Source organism: Ambystoma mexicanum, chromosome 1p (assembly GCF_040938575.1).
Source record: "Ambystoma mexicanum isolate Mex_15411 chromosome 1p, UKY_AmexF1_1, whole genome shotgun sequence".
Lineage (NCBI taxonomy): Eukaryota > Metazoa > Chordata > Amphibia > Caudata > Ambystomatidae > Ambystoma > Ambystoma mexicanum.
Window position 1 is genome coordinate 711201408 of NC_090921.1, and position 21612 is coordinate 711223019.

Sequence of the window (21612 nt, forward strand, 5' to 3'; positions counted from 1 at the left end):
CAGGCTACAAGACGCATGGTGTCTAACACACCCTCAGAAAACGGGGTTCACATTCTACTCGGCCTCACATGCCACATATACAAGGATCGACTACATATATCTCACCCCCGGCCTAGCGGATGCGATGTCCACATCAACGATCGCCCCAATCACATGGTCAGACCATGACATGGTCACGGTTACCCTTAGCATGATAGCGCTTCCACACAGGAATTCAAAATGGCGATGCGATGAATCGCTTTGGAAAGACCCTGTATTCCACGAACAGCTAACGAAGGAAATAGGTGAATACTTTCGAACGGAATAACACTGGCGAAGTGTCCAAAAACACGGTGTGGGAGGCGGGGAAAGCCACGTGGAGCGGCATTCTAATGAGAGAAGGAGCGTCCAAAAAGAGAGAGAGAACCCTGACAGAAAATAAGCTCAGAAATGAGATTGCTCAATTAGACCTCCGAGCGCAATCCAATGACCCAGAGAGGAGCAAAAGAATAGCCAAAGCAACCCAAAAAAGGGAAGAGCTGCGCCAACTAGAGCTAGGACAAGTGATTCGTAGACTTCAATTACGACAGATGGGTGGCATCCATTGAAAACATGAAGAACCCCCTACCAACAGATCCCACCAATGTCGCTGAGGCATTCGCATACTTCAATGAAAAACTATACACATCCAAAACTACACACAAAACAGGGAATTAAACAAGATCCTTAGAGGAGATCAACATGCCGAAAATCAAACAAGATATAGCCGACTCACTTGAGTCCCCCATTACTCTGAAAGAAATAGAAGACGCCATCCAAATACTTCCAACTGGGAAGGCCCCAGGAGACGACGGCTATACTGCGGGATTCTATAAAACCTTCCTAGACCCACTCCTCCTTTTTATGGTCGAACTATTTAATCATATCCTCCACACCGGATCAACCCCTGCATCATTTTCCGATGCACTAATCACAGTAATCCCCAAAGAAGGCAAAGACCCCAAACAGTGCACACCATACCGCCCCATCTCTCTCCTTAACATTGACGCCAAAAAATACACCTGGGTGATTACCGCCAGACTCGAAACACATATGCCCTCCATAGTTCATCCTGACCAGGTCTTCATCATTGGAAGACAAGGCGCCGACTCCACCCGTAAAACCCTGCACCTAATCCATGAAGCCCAGAAAATGCCAAAGGCCCCTGCACTACTGTCAATCGACGCAGAGAAAGCGTTCGACAGAGTCAAATGGTGCTTCTTGGAGGCAATTCTGAACAAGATTGGCCTTGGCCCGACACTTAGGAGAGGAATAAAAGCAATTTACACCTCACCTCGAGCGTCAGTGATGGTAAACTCTCAATACTCATGTTGGTTTTCACTAAGTAGAGGCACAAGACAAGGATGCCCTCTCTCCGCAATATTATTTTCCTTACCCTTACAACCCCTAGCCCAGGCACTAAGAGCGGACACACAAGTAGAGGGCCTACACGTCCAAGGCAGAGAGTACAAACTGGCCCTATATGCTGATGACATCCTGCTCCACATCCAAAACCCCACGACGTCGCTGCCCCGCGCCATACAACTCATCGAGAAATACGGAGAACTATCTGGCTTCAAAATCAACCACACTAAGTCCATTCTTTTCCCACTAATAGAACCGACCCCAGACCGGCTCTCGGAATTTTCCTAATTAGGGCTAAAGATGGGAGGCCCATCCCTCCAATACCTTGGGATCTCGGGATCAACCTAACTAGAAATATTGCAGAACTATACAAAGCCAATTTCCCCCTACTTTTAACTGCATTCCATGCAGATCTCGCGAAATGGCACTCCCTTACGATCTCATGGATGGGGCGGCTGAACGCTATTAAAATGGTGAGCCTCCCACGCTTCCTGTACCCCTTCCAAGTCCTCCCCGTGAGGGTCCCAGATGGCTTGTTCAGAGAAGTGAAAAGAGCGACTCTACGATTCCTATGGAGAGGGAAAAAGCCAAGAATAGCCTATGAAACTTTCATACTCCCCAAAATGAAAGGCGGCGTGGGCCTCCCCGACCTACAGCTATATTACCAAGCCGTCCAACTGAGGGTACTCATCCTCCATCTCAGAGACAAAAAAGAATTGCAATGGATCCAATTGGATAATGACAACCTGACCCCGGTCACACTCTCAGATTGGCTATGCGTCCCCAGATCAACACTAACACGAAAAACTACACTAACATCCCGTCCTGAGCATGATATGGGAAATATGGAGGGAAGGGAAGGGAATGACATGAGTAACGACGTGGCCTTCCCCCCTAAATCACCTATGGGCTCCAGGTATCAGAGAAGAAATCCCAGAACAGTCAAGGTATCAATCTTGGTTCGAAGCCGGCCTAGAGAGAGTTGGGCAGCTGTGGAGATACAGTAAATTCATTGCAATTTCTGAACTAGAAGACGCCCTTCAGCTAAAGCCTATCCCCGTCTTCCTCTACCTATGCCTCAAAGGAGTCCTATCGAAACGAGAATGACACACAAAGATATGCAGGGAACTTACACCCTTTGAAAAAATCCTCGATACAGTCTCCACAACGAAAGGCCTAATCACTTCCATGTATAGAGCACTGCTCAACAAAGGACCAGATCCGAGTGCAAAACTCAAAAACAGATGGGAGAAAGACTTCCAGAGAGAATTTGACCAATATACGTGGGACTCAATAACCAAAACACCATCAAGAATATCGATTGCAGCACAATGCAAGCTACACACCTTAAAACTACTACACAGATGGCAATATGATCCCCACAGACTATCCAAAATGTTTCAAGCCAATAGCCCCAGGTGCTGGCGGAGCTGGGGGAACAATGCCAACTACTGGCACATGTGGTGGGACTGCCCCAGAGTACGTGTTTACTGGGAAGAGGTGTTAGGCGGCATTAAACAGATTGAGGGTATAGACCGGAAAGCAACACCTCTCCTGGTTCATGTATGGGCTAGAGGAAGATGAAGAAGAAGTAACTAGAACAAAAGGAATAGCAACCCCTCTACTTCTGGCGGCACAAGCATGCATAGCCTCAAAATGGAAGCCCCCCAATCTCCCCACCAAAAAGGAATGGATTGGAGTAGCCACAAACATATACATGATGGAAAAAAATCAACAGCCACCCCCCATGAAAGAGCTGCCCAAAACGAAGAACTCTGGTGTGACTTTGCAGCCCTACATGTACCCAACCCGGGAGAGAACCAACGCAACAATGACTGAATACAACCCTAGCCGAACCAGATACCAGCCCAGTATCTAAAAGCACCACATCTGGACAATCGCCTGTCGCGAGTATAACAACGGACATGAAAACAACTCACTAGGGTCCCAACCTTATATGCGATTGCATCTCTGCCAACGATCTTCCGATGTTATACACCTGTCTTGGGGGGAGGAGGATTGGAAGGGGGGTAGTTACGCTAAGTACATTGGGACCAAACATGGTTGTCCGGACAGACGAGAAAACGTTATAAAGTTAAATTCGCTGTTACCGGACGATGATACCAAGAATGTTGCATATGTAGTTTATGTTCTTATGTTATCTGAAAACCAATAAAATTGAAATAAAAAATTAAAAAAGAGGTAAATCAGAGGAATGACTTCAAAATTCTACAGTAATTCAGCCAAAAACATAGGGCATTTACCTCCACCGAAATGGTGGAGTTAAATGCATCCAAGTGATTGAAATCAAGGCACAGGTTCACCAGATCCACTCAGGAGGAGTATATAAGGCCCACACTTTGCCCAAACGCACATCCAAGCAACATGCAGCCACAAGCAGATGTCGATCAAGGGAGCCACAACCTCCTACTATTCATCCAGCTACAGCAGCATGCAAGACCCCAGCAGGGAAGGTGAAAGGCACCACAAAGGCACAGGAGATGTGTGCTGCAGGGGGCACCCATACCACGTGTCTGCCCATCCCCATGGACACTGATGGACAACCAATTAGTGACACTATCGTTTGGACCATCCTATCATCACCATGACAGACCTGCTCCCCCTGATCCAGGCTGATCTCTAGAATGTCATGGCAATCAGTACTGCTTGGGTACATCCTACACTTCTGTGCCATGGGTGGATTCCAGCACGCAGTTGGGACACCGTATGGTATGTCCCAGACAACTTTCGCAAAGGTGCTAGAACAAGTCTTTGATGCCCTTACCAGGCATGCCCATCAATACATCTCCATGCACATCACCCTGGTGCAGGGCAGCAAAGGCATGTTTCTACACCATTCCCATTTCTCTAACACCATAGCGGCATTGGATTGCATACATGTGCCTTTGGTTCTCTCCCAGGCAATGGAGCAGGCATACTGGAACAGGAAATGGTAACATTCCATTAATGTCCACATTACACGTCATGCAGACCTCCCAATCAGTGACTGATGCGCCTGAAACCCTGAAGCCACACATGATGCCACGCTACTGAGGAACAGCACCCTACCAGCGTACATGGACACACAAACAGGGGACAGTTTACCTGCTTGTGGGTAAGTAGTATGTTGTAACAAAAGGGGAAGCCCTACTGGCGGAACCTTAGGCTAGGTACAAGTATGTATAACTGAGGGGGTTGGTAGCCGCCGGAAAAATTAGACCATTCTCAAATTGTGGAATGTAGTATTGTTTGTAAGAAACTGTAGTGGTGTTGGAATTAATCACCTTAACCCCAGCGTACTAAATATTCAAATTATCTCCGCATTTTAGAGACATCACTAATGTTGTTAGAATAAATCATAACGACTTTTCTACATCCCTTACTTCAGGGGACATGTGTTTATTTACATGTATTATAAGTAAAAATCAAAGAAACAACATATAAGCATACAAAAAATTATTGACATTACATATAGTCAAGGAATGGAGACATCGTTTGGAACCAGATTTCCCCATATCTAAGTCAAAACATAGGATCTGGAAATGGAAAACAATGCTGGATTTAGTAGTAGATTATTTTCTGTATAAAAACCATTCTTGAAAATCAATTAGCTCCTAATATTCAAAACAGAAAAAAAGAGAGAAGAAAAACCAACTAGACAAACGTGATTTTTGCTAATATAGTGATCTTCAAGTGAAGCAATGCTGGATTGTAATCCATACAGTATTAACACAACAGATTTATGATGCAATATTAACAAAACAGTAATGGCCAAGATTCAATACATTCAAGGTATGTGGCCTAACTTTTCTATCCCCTAAGGGCTATTGAGTCAGGAAAAGTTCTATTTGTGGTGGAATCTTGCGTATTGATAGGGTGGTTGCCAATCCTTGGTCGGTCTGCAGTTTAAAAAAAGGGGGGGAAAACAAAAGCACAGAAACACATGTGAATGTGTGTTCTGGAAAGGGAGGGAAGTAAAGTTAGACTCACCTTGGGTGTGTCCGGGCTGGGCAGGGAAGGGTCGTGATGGAACTTGTGGACTGCGTGTGTGACCTTAATGTTGGTCTTCACAATAGGATCTTGTGTAAGCGGGAATGTCCGCTGGGGAAGCTAAAGATCAAAACACACAACAAAGGAAAAGGCGTGTGAAGATGCGAGGCATAAATTACTATGTACATATAAACTATGCCAACTGGTTGTCATAAGGCTTGAAGGTATCAAAGTAGGGCATACAACTTAATCATACCTGGGCACTGGGACAGGCTGTTGTAAGGCTGCACCGGGCGTGTAACTATGCGGTTGTGTGAGGCCAGAATCAATCAAGGGCAGAATGCACTAGACAGTTCGTATCGATGTATTTCCTATAAAGTGCAAAAGGGCAGGATTAAGGAAAAATGCATAAGAAAAAGCCGTGCTGTATTCGTTAGGGAAATGTAAGTCCCCGGAAGAATCTGCTATAAAATCGAGCCTTACCTTAACAGAGTTGAAGGGAAGGAGTAACGTGATTCTAGTAATCCACTGCGTGATGGTGGGGAGCTTGGAGCTGCGTCCGGGATGTATTACACCGGGACGGTGTGTTGCTGGGCTACGTGCATGCGTTTTCGACTGATATTCAGAGTGGTGCAAAATGCGCATGTGTCAGAAGTGAGGTCCGAGCTGCTAATCTACTTCGCGCATGCACTGTAACGGCTGCGTGTACCAAGAGGTACCTGCCTTGCGCTCAGGTTATGGGGCCATCCGAAAATGTCAGCAGATACTGTCCCTGACTAACGTGGGTGTTGTAGATCAGGGCCTCATAGTTGTATCACATTACTCCTCATTCCGTTCCCCATGTGAGTCACAGTGATATGTATTAGTCAGATTGACTACTGACACGTTGCCGGCCAGGATACAGTAAGAATGGTTTCTACACTAAAAGTCCTTCCCTGTGTCATAGACTAATTTCACCCCACTACCCAGTAGATATAATATCCCCAGATGACACTAGGACTGCTTTTTATCGTGATATATCATCTACCCTATGTTGCTTTGCTACCCCCTTCGGGGTTTACACGCATAATGCCCCTTCCAGAACCTCACGGATTGAACACCGCCCCCTGCAACTTCTCACCCAGGGATATAAGCCCATTGCCATCTCCAACTCATGGTTCCTTTTATATGGGCAGTATATACCTGCATTATAATACTCTGAGGTCAGTGGGAGACTTACACACACTTATTCTCCCCGTCCTCAGCCCTACGTCACCAATAGGGCACACTGAGCCAACCAACAACGGCCCGCTTCCTGAGCGAGTTGTTTATTTGAAAATAGCATATATCTTGTGCAACTAGAATCTTACTTTATCATCTCGGCTCCAGCCTTCCCCCAGGGCTCTCTTCATACGTCACTGTTACGGATCACCATAACCCGCACATATGAACGGACGGCTTGCAGCAGACGCGATCCTCGCAGCGCATGCGCGAGCTGAGTGGCGTCCCTGGTCGTCCACGGGTACAGCACACAGTGTCAGTAGTCAATCTGACTAATACATATCACTGTGACTCAAATGGGGAACGGAATGAGGAGTAATGTGATACAACTACGAGTGCCATGTGGCATCAGCAAGAAAGCACTGAACAGGCGATGAGCCATGCCCGACTAGCCCCAGTACACATACAGAACTCAGGTGACTACATAGGACATCCCGGCATGCAATGTAGCAGAATGCACCCATCAAAGCCATTCCCTGACAAAGCAAGTTCATAGTGCGGTACATGGCCTGCCGCCATCTCAATAGTGACAACTGCATGGGCGACATCAGCTCATACACTGTGAATTACTGCAAGTGTACTATGTAGGCCAATGCCCACTCACCGTAATATAAGCAAGGCACGCCATCCACATGAGACATCACATCAGGCCCATATACACGTACCGAGACCCACAAACCACCATCACACTGTCCATTCATGTTTTACAGGTGACGCATGCTATCTGCAGTTACCCTGGCTGATGACGCCTGTGAAAACCCTGGTACACCACAGGAGACAGCCTATAATGAGGCCCAGAGGAGGACCAGGTCATGCATTGAGCACACCCTTCGGATTACTGAAAACCAGATTCAGGTGCCTCCACCACACAGGTGGTGCCCTCATGTACAGCCCTGAGAAGGTTGGTAAAATGGTAGTCTTATGTGCTATGTTGCACAACATGTGCATACAAAGGAACATAGCAATGCCTCCAGGTGAGGACACTCCGCCCCCCCCCCCCCCTGGCTCAGAGGAGGAAGACGTTGCAGTTGAATACATGGCGCCTCAGATATACGTGGCGAGGTGAGGGAAGGAAGAATGGTCTGCCAGGATCTCATGGACAATTTATTCTGTTTTGGCACATATGCACCTCAGACATCAATGCAGATTCACTGAACGCACATGTATTGACACCATGGAATAAAGACTGTAAAAATAATCATGACTTAACTATGTTTTAGCTTCAGGTAAACTAACCCTGACCCCCAACTCAATTACCCACGCTACACCCTGACCCTCAACTCAATCACCCACACAACAACCGGACCCCCAACTCAATCACCCACCCCACACGATCAGTCTGTCCCATGTGCTGCACACTAGAGCTTGCTTTTGTCCCCCTATTGCGCAGGCAGGGGAGCACGGGACATCCGGCGATGTGAGTGCCTGGGCGGCGTGCTGGCCAACAACCTCTTAGTATGGGTGGCAGACACTGAACTGCCTTCAGCATTGCCCTGAAGGTGTTGCATTGTCACATATTCCGCTGCCCATGGTCTCATGTGAGACTGAGATCTGTTCCGCTAGCTCCCTCATCCTCTGGCTGATGAGGCTGTTGCTGGTGTAGCTGTGCACAATACTCCGGCACAGGATGGAGCTGGACACCCGCCTTGCGACCCCCTGGATGATGTCATGCATTACCTGGTGATGGCCCAATTCCATGCATTTCTGACTGCTGTTTCTTCATTCTCTCCAGATGCGCCAAAATGGCTTGCAATGTGGGGTCTGGCACTGGCTGAGGAGATTGTTGTGGGCTCAGACCCACATTGTGAGATGCCCTGCCTGGTCATTTAATGAGATGTCCTGCTGGAATTGGAGTACACGGTGGGATGCCAAAGGTGAGGGGGAGGACTGCATGGGCCAGAGGCTGTGTAAGGGGGAGGATTCAGGTGACAAATGTCTCACGGGGGAAAGAGGTGGACTGGAGGTGGGTGAGGATGACTGTGATGGCTCGTTCACAGCGGGTGCAATGGGCTGGTCACATGGCTCGCAGTTGTCACCACTTGGCCCAGTGTGTGCTTCTCCTGTGTCCTCAGCAGTGGTGGGGGAGCCCCTGTTATCAGTGGCGTTGCAGGCTCAGTAACGGCCTGAGTATACCTTTCAATTGTGTCGCTCACACCAGGGGCCATGAAGGTGGACGGCATTGTTGGCTGAGACCTTTTCTTGGGGAATACGCTCTCACTCTTGGCCGAGGAATGGCATGTGGCCTTTGTGGTGCCTGTTGGTGTTGTCAAGGTACCAACACCTTCTGATGATTCCTGGGTGCCTTGTGTGCCTGTTGGGAGACATTAAACTGTGTGTCAATACATTGATGAAAATGTGCTTGGTAAGTCGACATGTGTGTACTATGGGTTCACAGGGTGGTAGGCCTCCAGGGGGGCATGCTTCATGTGACCGGCAGTATGGAAGTCTACTGCATTGATTGATGTGTGTGCTTATGGTTGGTGTGAGGTCCTGCCTTGCTTGGAATGTGTAGTCCTGTGCATCAATGTCCTACAGGGTTGCGTGTGCACATTCAAGGCAGGGCGGTTGTTTCTTGGTTATCCTGTAGTGCTGTCGGCTGATGTGTAACCTGCTAGTTGTGGTAGAGTCATGTGGACATGAGGTTGGAAATCATTGTCTTCATGTGGGCCTTAAAGCTACTGGTCAATTGCAGTGGTTGTTTGTCTGAGAAATACGTCCAGTTGTGCGGTTTGCTCGACATGCGCTACATGTTTGGTACCATGCTTGCTGTGGGGTCTGGGCATGAGTGACCGGTGTGTGGGCAAGAGGTGGTTGTGATGTGCACTGCATATGTGCATCCGTTATTGTTACTTGCAGTTCAGCACATCCCAGCCCATGTTCTCTCTGAGATGGGTAACATGAAACCCAACACTTGTGTCTGTGCTTTCAGGGAGACCCAGTCAAAGGTCTTAGGGGGAAGGGGGAGTCCTTTCTTCTGCCCTTCCCAAGCGGGAAGGTTTGTAGAGAGACTTTGCAGGCTTCTCTCACCTCCACCAAGCGGTTTTAGGTGATACTGTCGCCCTGGAAAAATCCTGCAGCAGAAAATTCCAATTATTATTTTGCACTTTTCAATGGATTAATATGCAGGGGAGACCCCCAGCAGCGCCCCATACTTCCCTTACAATAAATTATTACCCTAACCCCCTCTCCACCCCACACCCTAACCCCCCTCCACCCCACATATATATGCGTTGAAAGGTTAATTCTTTTAAATGGCATTTTTGCCCGCTTGATCTTTGTCAATGGCAATATGTGTTGGCTCTCAGCAAGCATGGTCTGAGTGTCACTGTCTCAGTTGCAGTAGGCCTTGTCTAACCACATTAAGGACATGAGCTTGCCCCTTTCTTATAAGTCTCTGTCTTCACCTCTATGGCAGAGGACTTTGGAAAAGACTGTATCCCAACAGAGTTCCAGGTGAATCCTTCTTGAAGTCCAAAAGTTAATTAAGGAATGGCGGGTCTCCCCCTGACCACCTGCATAGACAAAATGCTACAGTCGATTGGCCTGCAGAAATCCTGTTGTTAAGGGTCCAACCCTGGCTGCAGTAACAAATGTCCTTTGCCTGTTATTGTCATACTTCAGCCTTGTCTGCAGTAAGTTAGGAGGAGGAGAGGAAGTGTGGGTACTCTAGAAAATCCAAGTTGACCCCTCTACAGTCTGAACCTCTCCCCTGGGCTACCCCCTCTGTCTGCCTACTTCAAATGTACTCCAGCATTCAGCACCGTAGTGTAAGATGGCCTGTGCATTATGCTTTTTGGCATGAGCTTTATGAAAGCGGAATCTGATTAGCAGATCTCACTTCCAGAAACAGAATTACCCAGCTGAATCATTTTATTAATCAAAATAAAGAAGTAAAAAAAAGCTCAGGCTATTTCCCCCTTGCAGATGGAATTCTGTCACAAGGACTGAAATGTCTTGAACCACACAGCTGGGTCCCTGGGTAGCTGTGGTTGATTTCCTTTAGTTTGAAAGGAGCCCTTTGGCTCTGCAATTTTTTTTTTAACATTTTAAAAAAGCTCATCGGTGGGGGCACACAATCAGAGAGACAGGCAGCACAGTCCCCTGTGCAAATAAAGCACACATGGGGCTGTGCTGCCTGTCACTCAGGGGAGGTCGGTGCTTCCCCGCCCCTGGTGGCAGGCCGTCACTGATGCAGTGAGTCACTGTGGTATAGAAGGAGGATATAGACTATGGACTCACTGGAAGGCAACATTGTTCTCTACTAACATGCATCGTCTGTCTATCTGTTGTTAGCAGGCATCATTCTCTGGTCCTTTGACACTTAAACATCACTCCTCAAGATGCAGGGTAACCAGCAGCTGACAATACCATTGACCCATCACTGGGAGTCAGCAAACTTATTTGACATTCAAAAATAAAAATAGGAAAGGAGAATCTGCAGATCATTCTATCACACTACAGCCCACACCCAGTGGCTGTCCTCTGCCCACATCGTGTGAGGCATGCATGAATACATCCCATACAATGTGACCACATCCTTGAATAATGCCAGACAATGCTAAGTGACCGCAGTCCACACTTCGGATCGCAGTCCATATTGGGTGAACATGGCAGTCACTGAAGGACCAAAGTCCACACTGAGTAGCAAGAGACTTAGTGAACATAGCCACAGGGAGACAACAGATCACAATAAGTGACTACAGTCCACATCACTTATTGAATACCTCAGCCCACAGTGAGTGACCCCCATCTATGTTGTGGGGTAACAAAGTTCAATTGTGTGCCAAGCCAATGAAGTCTACCTGGGGTTACCAAAGGTTACCAAATCCTTCCAGTGACCACCGTCCTTATTCACCACAAAACATGCTGACTGAAGCCAGCCCTCACCAAACCTAAACCAACACCAAATGGCCACAAACCACACTAGACCATACTGGGGGACTAAGCACATCAAAGTGACCACTGGCCAAAGCCCACTAGTGTCTACCACTCTGAGTGACCAATAGCCCACACTAAGTGACCACAGCTGAAAAGAAACAGCCTACACTGGATAATTACAACTCACAGTAAGTGAGCACAAACCACATTAAGTAATCACAAAACACATTGAATGCTACACAGCTCACATTGTGTGTTCACTACTCTCAATGAGCTAACAAAGTCAATATTGAGGGACCACTTGCCACCCCATGTGGCCATAACTTGTAAGTGACCATACCCCAAACCAAGCAACAGCAGACCCAACTTAATGACCACAACCCATACTGAGCGGTCACATCCCACACTGGCTGATCACAGCCTACAATGAGTGACCTTAGCATGTAATCAGTAGTAGCAGTCCCAGCAGTCAATACACACAGTGAACAGATACACATTGCGTTAATCCCAAATTTGTTTGTTTATTTTATTTATATAGCGCACCTGACCCAGAGGCATCTGGGCGCTAAGCTTTGAGTCTCAATAGTTCATATTGAGCACCTATGCCACACTTAGAGACTGCCGGACATGCTGGCCACAGCTTATATTGACCATAGTCCACCTTGACAGATCTGAAACCAACTTGAGTGACCAAAGCCCTCAATGAACAATCAAAGGCCACACTGACCACCACACATCCCACACTAAATAAACATACACACACTGACAACAGACAACCCTGAGACACAATAGCCGAAACTGAGTGACCACTTCCCACAATGAGGGAATGCCATCCACATTGAGTGGCTCTAGCACACAGTATGCAACCAGAGCCCATGCAAAGTGACTGCAGAACAGGCTGTTTGAAAAGAGGCTATGCAGAGTGGCCACAGCCCACACTAAATAATCACAGTGCAAGCTAAAATGTGCACACATGGGCTGTTATCTGGGAGCAGCCTGGAAGAAGGACGGGATGTGCAACCAGGCGCTGATATCTGGGAGCCACCCGGAAGCAGGACGGAATGTGCATCCACAGGCTGCTTCTGATCTGTGTGCTGTGTTAGCCACAGCTAGAGTTGGCGTGGCAGCAGAGTGGTCGAGGAGGCCTTGGCTATGAGCCCATAACTGGAGGCTTTCCTTGCAGTCTGCAGAGATGAAGGACTTGGAGAGTTGATTCGGGACCTTAGAAGCATCTATTACCACAGGCACTGTTTGAGGGACTGTTCTGTGCCCCCTCCTCTGATGAGGATTTAATGGGATATTGGTGTTCACTTCTAATTAATGCCTGTCTGGACTGATGGTAGATGTCTATAAAGGTTTGGAAAGTGCAGTTCCTGCAGATTATTGCTTAAGAGCCTGGTCACTGCTTATCATTTTGGTCCCCTTGTCTTCTCGACCCACAGGCCTGTTATGGACTCATTGTGCTTTAGAATTGTTTAGACTTGGCCACCACTCCCTAGTGGGCATCTACCTTGATGTTATGGAGTTGCCTGACTTTTTCCTATGTGCATGTAATTACTTACTGTTCATCTTATCCGTGTAACTGCTTTATCCCTCCCCTGTACTTGCGCTATCTCAGTGTCACATGGCCTAGTAAGATCGTTGTATCTGTCTTCTCTCTTTTCCCCCTCCCTTGCCTCGGCACGCCTTGAAACACTTGTGTATAGGCTCGTTATAAATGCCATATCATATAATTTTATGGTTGTATGGTTTTCTTTTGTTCTTGCTCTAGTTTTGTATGCGTCTTCTTTGTATATTTTCTTCATCTTTTGATATTTTTTGTACCATCTCATTTAAAAACAAACTTTGGAGTAAAGCACTATAGAAGCAAAAATAAACTAAAAGCCCTCAATGTGCCACTCCAGCCCCCCCACATACCTAACTACAATCCATGCTGAAAAACTACAGTGACCAGAATGCCCACACACAAAACCCACAATTTAGTGATCACAACTCACAGTGAGTGAACTTAACTTATCTTGGTTTGCCATTGGCTATTTGGGGCATCACATCTCATAGCGAGTGACCTTAGTTTACTTTGAGTGATGAATAACCAAACTGAAAGAGTGTCAACACTTTAAGTGACTTACCTCGTCCGCATATGAGTCCACAGATTAAAATGTGTGACCAAAGTACACATTCAGTGAGTGACTACAGCCCAAAGTCCGTTAAAATACTCAGTGGGCGCAGCATTATGTTGGTTTTTCATGAGTACCTGCCCTCTATGCTGTTACGATTGCATGTGGAGTTGGTAGGTGATATGATTGACCAATGTGGATCTTTGGCCATGCAACCCACAAATGATAATCTATTGTACCTATGAATGCCCTCAGCTCGAGATAGAAGCGTTTCTGGAGGGGTGGTATTGAGGGAGCTATAGCCCCGGGTCTTTACAGAAGCTCAGGGGCTACAATCAAAAGGCTACCTAGCCCCGAGTCCCGACATAAGTCACATCTTTTCCAGACCTAGCGACACACCTGGCTGGATACATCCCACATCTCAGGTACGGTGGGGATTAGTTGACCAAACATTTCCTTGAATTCAATCCAGCAAAATCAGAATTCTTAATGATTGTAGGCTAGTGATTTCCCCCAGCAGGGTTGGCTTTAGGGGCTAGCTCTTCAGTGTGTTGCCAAATCCTAGGATACCCAAGTCAAGACAGTGGGCGTTGTTCTTAATTTAGACCTTTGCCTGGGAAAATACATTAATGCCAATGTGCGATGACTAACAACCAGATCCTTTCCCTCAAAAGATGAATGGCCTCTTTAGAGGCACTGCAATAATGCCAAAACAGGTGGAATTTGCAAAATACCACCAGTGGCAAGGAGTACCACCACTTTCAAAATCCTCCAATTTTGACTTCCACTACAGAAGTGTAGCTCAAAATTGTAAAAGCCCTCTGAAGTTGTGTTCACGTTGTTTTCTGCACAGCAGTAAAACACAGGCACTTCCCTTCAATACTGGAAATAAAGGGGGTAATTCATGGAATATCTGCGCTGAAAAAAACGGGATTTGTGCGCCATTCTGCCCGCAAATCACTGTTTAACAAATGGGGATTTGCGGGCAGAATGGTGCACAAATCCCGTTTTTTTAGGCGCAAATAATCCATGAATTACCCCCAAAATGTTATGCGTAGATTGGAAGGGGGGTTGAAAAATCGGACACTGAAATCTGATGCCAACCTTCTCAACACATTTCCAATATAATGCATGAAAAGGGTTGAAAGTGGCCCTTTAGCATATTAAAAAATATATACAGTAGTGCTATGAACCCAATTCATTTCCACCTTCAACATGTGGGTGGAAATGAATAGAAACAGAAATTACACATATGTTCCAAGTGGAATTTCAGAAATGTTGATAGTACAACCAAACGCGAGCGTGCGTGCATGCTTGTGTGTGTGGGAGTGGGGAGTTTTTTTGGAGGTTCGGGGAAGAGGTGAGGAGTGTTTGAGGTGCTCCCCGTTAAAAGAAAAAAAGGCATACTAACAAAGAGTGGAACTAAATGCAAAAAACAAACAAAAAAAAACTAAAGTTTTGATGAAACCACACAGAACTCCCCTCCCCCTGCAGTATTTTCAGCAATCCACTACCGTTACTCCTGGTACAGTGGTACTACCATAACGCAAGTATTTTTTAGATTATCATCAGCAGTAATGGTAAGTGTGCAATACTTGTTCCTATACCTGTAACAGTGACTGCAGCCCCCACCTGACACCATCAGAGGCTCGAAAACCCCACCCTTAGGTTCTACATGAAACTCCAACGACAACCAAATATGACTTCACCGAAGGGTGCACCCCAAACTCAGCGATGCACGAGGCCCAGATCTGATGTTACAATTGCAAACCCTCTAAAGCCACTGCACCTAATCCTCAAGCTGTGCATGATGTACTCAGTGGCGACTGCGCGCAGCACTCGAGGGGTGCACGAGACCACAAGACCAGTATTCATGCTGCAGACCCTGGACTTGATATGAGGCCACAACCCCCAGGATGTAAGCGAGTCTCCTACATTCATGTGGTGCATGAGGGCCTACAACATACAGCTCCCCTTGCACATGAGACTACTCGAGGCTGCAGCCCCCGCCCCTGTATGTGAGCCGCCACCTCAGACTACAAGACAACTCCTGTGAAGGAAATGAGACTATCAGCGGCTACAAAACCGAATGTTTATCAAGTACAAGTGAGGCTACAACATGGGACTGTCAGTGACTACAACTCCCAACTCCCACAACGTATGTAAGACTTCCTCTAAGGTTCCAACATCCGGTGTGTGTGAAGCACACAAGACCCCACCTGAGGCTACAACGCTCACCCTTCTGGAGTACTGACTGCTCTCCTGTGACATGCCTTAAGATCCACCACAAGGCAGAAATGTGGAGCTACTAATGACATGGCCATGAAGTATACTCTTTCGCTTCGTGCGCCCATGCCTTTCTGTATTGTGCTGCTTGGGACAGAACCTGTTGGATATAAACCTGTATTAAAAAAACAAATAGGCTATATAATAAGGTCGGCATCTTTGAGTGACAGTTACATGACACAACCATCCCCAGAAAGTATCCACAGTCCCCGAAATATGTAAACAATGGACTAAATAACATAGCAACATCCACCTGGCCAGCCCCAGACAAAGTCACTACAATGGCAATGTAGTCTTAGCCTTCTTCAAGTTATAATGTTGGTAACTATAAATGACCAGCAGCAAGAACTGCAGCTAAGTGACTAGAATCAGCACAGGCACGGACAGAGAACTGACCAGCAACACCTGAGATATTGTAATGACTAGAATGAGCACTAAAAGAGTAAAGCAGTGATTAGAAAAAGGACCAAGATGGGACAGAGAACAGAACAGAGAATAAAACGAATACCTGGTGTGTAAAATAGGCACTTACAGAGAATAAAACAAACACAGAGGCCAAAACCAACACATTTAGAGACCAAAATCAACACCTACAGAGACTAAAACCAACACTTACATAGACCCAAGCCAACACCTACTTAGACCATTAATAAAACAGATCCTGAACAGAAAAGAAACAGCAGCAACACAGATTGTACTGTGACAAGAACCATTACGAACAGAGATTGGGCAGCGACCCAAAGAGGCATCAAAAGAGAGAGAGAGACTAACACTGAATAGAGTCTTGAATATCACCAACAAGACCCTTTCATGGACTCGAGCCTGCACCAACAGAGACCTCCATCAACAATTGCAGAGACTGAACCCACAGTGACCAGACAGGAGCCACTGACATTATAACATGAGCGGGAAGCAGAAACAGCATCAAGAGAGAGGTACCGGGCAGACTCGGTACCAACAGAGGCGGGACACAAATCAACACTAACAGGAACTGTGACGCGCATCAGTACCAACAAAGGTTTTAAAAAACCTGATAGGAGGCATCACTAGAAAATGCTAGAAAAGGTACCAGAATCAGCACTAACAGACACCACATGAAGACCAAACCCAAAAGAGGCTGGCCAGAATACAGACACATAGGACACTAGGAAGAAAGCTAAGTCAGCAGCAAACATCACTGAAAAAAAAGCAGAGTGAACGCAAACAAATAATTGACAGTGATAACAACCATCCCGAAAAGAGACTGATGCACTACACAATCAGCATCAAGAGGCATGGAAAATTGACCAGAACAAGATACCACACAGTGGCCAAAATCAGCACCAACAGAGACATCTTCCAAAACTGAAGGAATCTGGACTGAATCCATAAAAGACAACAACCAAGACTTGAGAGAGACCAGTACCAAAATTGGGCAACATGTCACAACCACCAGAGAGCAAACATTCACTAGAACCAGCATCAACAGAACATGATCAGTGATCACAACCTCCAAGAACAGAAACTGCGAACACACCAAACCAGAACCAATGTATACCATAATCGACAGACATCCCAAAGCAACCAGAACCGGCAACGAGTGAGCATACATGCGAACCAACCGACACTGGACGGATACCAGATCCAGTACAAACATACGCAAGGACCAAGAGAGACTGGACAGCGCCCATAACTATTCCCAGAATGACACCAGAAGGATAATAACAGCAGCAATAAATACGAAGGAATAAACCACTTCCATCATCAACAGAAGTCTGACATAGACCAAAATCATCACCAACCGCGACTAAACAGAGACCTGAGTAATTAAACTGGACTGAAATTATAATTGCTAAACATTTGTAGACTGTGCTGTGAGAAGAGATAGTACCACCAGTGATTAGATCAGATCAGAATGAACAAACTTGAGACAGTGAACAGAACCAGAACCACCACAGACCAGACTGAGGATAGAGCCTGTCGCTGAAGTGCCAATAAAGACAGTACAGAGTACTAGTCCCAAAATATATTTAAATGTGACAATACCAGCATCAAAAGATGCCAGAAATAAATGAGACGATATTGACAACAGATATATCACCAAGAGAGACTCAACTTTGAGCAGAACCAGCAGCATCAGAGACTGGGCAGGGATCAGAACTAGCACTAAAAAATAGAAAACACAAACGAGAACCAGGAACAAAACAAAAAAATACCAATACCAGACACAATATAAAAACTAAAATACAGCCAACTGTGACAGTGATCAGAACCTGTACCAGCCGGAATCAAACCGTGACTGTAACCAGCACAAACAGCGAATTGACTGTAAGGTAACCAAAAACTTCACAAGCTGAAACTGGACAGCATCTGAAACCAGCACCAAGAGAGATGGGAAACGGAACAGAAACTTAACGCCATTAGCAAACTCCTCTTCAATCCAGCTCCCCTGACATCCTTTCTAGACCTCACTCCCTATTTGCAAGCATCCTCCCCACACATGCAGTGAGCATTACATGCACACAGTGATACTACAACTAGCTCCTCTGGGTACGCATACATTGCCTAGTTACCTGAATCTGTGTACTTCTGGCCTTATGGGTGTGTCGATGGGCTCACGCATCCTCACAACCAAAAATGCATGCGATGGACCTGGTATGTTTCCAGAAGGCGCTTTATCTATCGTGGAGTGCGTCTGGCAATTTCAACAGTCACTGAGTCGCGCAGACTTTGGATATCACAAACCTTTGGTTTCATGGATTCTGGGTTCCACTAGCTCTGGGTTTAATGTCCTTTTTGCTGAAACATGAATTGGGCTGCAAAAATGTAGGTTCCTTCGACGATACTGACTTTAGTTTGCATGAAATATGGGTTGCCCCTTGACTCCACTAGGTTTAGTTTGCATGAAATGTGGGTTTCTTTCATTCTGTGTGGCAGAAGCTAGGGTGCCTCTGCATTTGGGTCGCTTGACATTTTTCGCAACTTCAGTCTTTGGGTCCTTTGAAATGTAGGTTCCAGGGACATTGGGTGCTGCAGGCTGGGTGACCAGGACTTTAGGTTCAATGGACTAGGGTAAGGGAGTCTTTTGGGGTCACAGAATGTGGATACAGCAGTCTTCTGATGCTGAAGTCTTGAAGGTTCTTTAGGTTCCACAGGCGTTCCATGAACTTTGGGTGTGCGAAGGACTGCAGGTTCCATAAGATGTGTGCGCAACATACATTGAGCTATAGATTTTGGGTAGCCAGGACTATAGATTTCACTGTCTTGACTTTGGGAGCAGCAGCCTTTTGACTTCCCATACTCCGCAGGCTCAAACTGGTCTGCAGGACAATGTCGAAAGGGCATCCCCAGTTTTATAGGGTGTGCCATTCCTCAGTTTGATAAGTTAGTTCACTGTGCAGTTAGTAGCTTTGAACAATTTTATTGTCCCCGTGTGCAATAAAACGCAGTATTTGTTACACATTTTCCTTCGGATACTACCGAAAAAGTTCTCCACTTTTACTATTGTTGCCACGCCTACGTTTTCTCTCCGTCGTACCCTGGGGTCCTGCGTGACAAGTGTGTTTTCGTGCCGCAGGTTAGGAAAGAATTACGTTTGCCTGCCTCCCATCCACTTACACCGATGGCACAGTCGGGACGGTGTGAATGTTTAGTTTATCGTTCTCTGAAAAGTTGATGGTTGCTGAAGAAAGGGCGTCGCGTGTGCACGTCTGAAGCAGGACATGTGCATCGTGCACCTGTGCATAAGGGACTTGCTCTGCTGGTCCGTCCTGTGGGCAGCGAAAGAGGTCGGGTGCACGTCCGAGCAAGTTTTCTGAAGAAACTGTGTGCGTCTGTCGGGAAGACAGTGCATATCTGTAGAAAAAACATTCGCGCATTTCTGAAAGGTAACTGTGCACATCCGCAAAGTAGACCCACGCAGACAATCTTATAGGCACGTGCTTTTCTCGTCCGATAAAACGCCCTTCGGCGCGCAGAACAACATCCTTCTCGTGTTTGTGATGTGCTGCAAACGGAGTCCCCAGCGCTGCGTGGATTTCGCCGACTGTTACCAAAGCTGGCTGCGGCTGGAGTCCAGAGCCCCACGCTTCAGCACCCCCCGAGTAGCAGCTTTTCGCACCTCCTCCCACGCCGTGTCCGCCACGCCTCCAGTTCCGCCCACCGCCGCACGGCTTCTCCTAAAGGCCGCCTCTGAAGCGCCCTAGTGTACACCCACAAGGCTTCTACACCGCCCCGGCTCGCCTCTAGCGTGAGCCCGCCACAGCGCCGCTTACTATCTATACCGCGTGCGCAGCCCCCCAAAGTACTCCCAGAGCAACACCCTGCATTACTTTCTGGCGCAAGGATACTGCCCGTGCCTACCAGGGCTCTAAGACCATGCCACCTGCCTGTAGAGCAGGCAGTTATTCTGGATTTGGGACCCTGTTTTAGTAAAAGGTGTATTTAAAATCGAATCCTGCAGACCCCAATACACCCACCCTCTTTACCGCTCTGCTGTTTTAATTTCCTGCCAGTGTCCCGGCCCTGTCTTCTTTCTGGACCTTGCTGCGCACCCACTCGCAGACTTTCCCCAGCCCCTCTCTAGGTTCACATTATATAGTTTTACATAAAGATGAGATCTGTGGACCTGGTGATCTACTCGCTTCTCTGCCAGGCCTGCCTACATTAGAAAATCAAAAACCCGGAGATTTTGGCGGCCTCTGCTCTGCCACACACACGTCTCACTGCACCTAAAAGTACTATACACTGCTGTCGCTACATCCTCCGTTAATAACGGGGCGCACACACACACGCGACAAATGAACATTCATTGGGTATTAGGTGTTAGGGGCTGTCCCGGTCCACCGGGCAGCCCCACACTCGGGTCGGGTGGCACCCGACAACATAGACACTTGGCGGCGCCCATGCCGCTTACTCAGGGGTGGGGGCTCATCCCACCCGCTCCGGGACACCGGAGCTCCACACACGTGGCCAGGTCCACCTGGCCACCGCGGCCCCGGCTCTGGGGGCACCCAGGCCGGGGTCGCTCCCCAACCCGCCTCACATGGTTGGGGGACCCACAGGGACGGCGTTGCCCGGCAGGGGCACCGTCCGGACGGCGTTGCCCGGCAGGGGCACCGTCCTTAAGCTGGGCCCCGTCCTTGGGCCCAGCACACACAGCATAGCACCAGCCTGGTGCCGAAGGAACGACGCTGGAGCCAGAATGGGAGTGACTGGCGAGCCGGAAGCGGCTCGCCTCTTTTATTGTGTTGGTCGCGTGGCTACTGCCACGTGACCCATTACAACATCCTGGGAGCTACCATGCTCCCAGGAGGGGTTCACATACAACACCACTCCATTTTTTGATAAACAACAAAACAAAACACATACCGCTACTTGCCCACTACTACTCCTACAACCACTCTACTAATACACCCTTTATTAACCTGGGTGAGTGGTTTCATGTCACTAAACAGCACCACTGGGGGGGTACTGGCACCACATAAAGCACTCCGAGTCTGCAGGTGTGCACCACACACCATTACCCACTAACCGGGCCATTTTAAGCAAGTCCGTGTCTGCCGGCTCACAGTCTTCCGGGGAATGTCACTCATGATGTCCATCTTCCGTATGGAGTTGCTGGAAACCAGCTCACACCCTCACCAGGGTTCCATTTAGGACAGTTACAACACGGTCACACAAACACCGGCAAAGCCGCACCTGGGGAGGCCCAGGGGCC

The 21612-nt window shown here is 47.4% G+C and overlaps 1 long non-coding RNA gene across 1 annotated transcript in view; it reads right to left on the reverse strand.

Moving 5' to 3' along the window:
* Nucleotides 1-19955, reverse strand: part of LOC138579905 (uncharacterized) — a 79597-nt gene extending 59642 nt beyond the window's left edge. Inside the window, exon 1 of the long non-coding RNA XR_011304156.1 lies at nt 18467-19955. This is a non-coding gene — a long non-coding RNA (uncharacterized lncRNA). The remainder of the gene's footprint in view (nt 1-18466) is intronic.
* Nucleotides 19956-21612: the final 1657 nt, after the last annotated feature.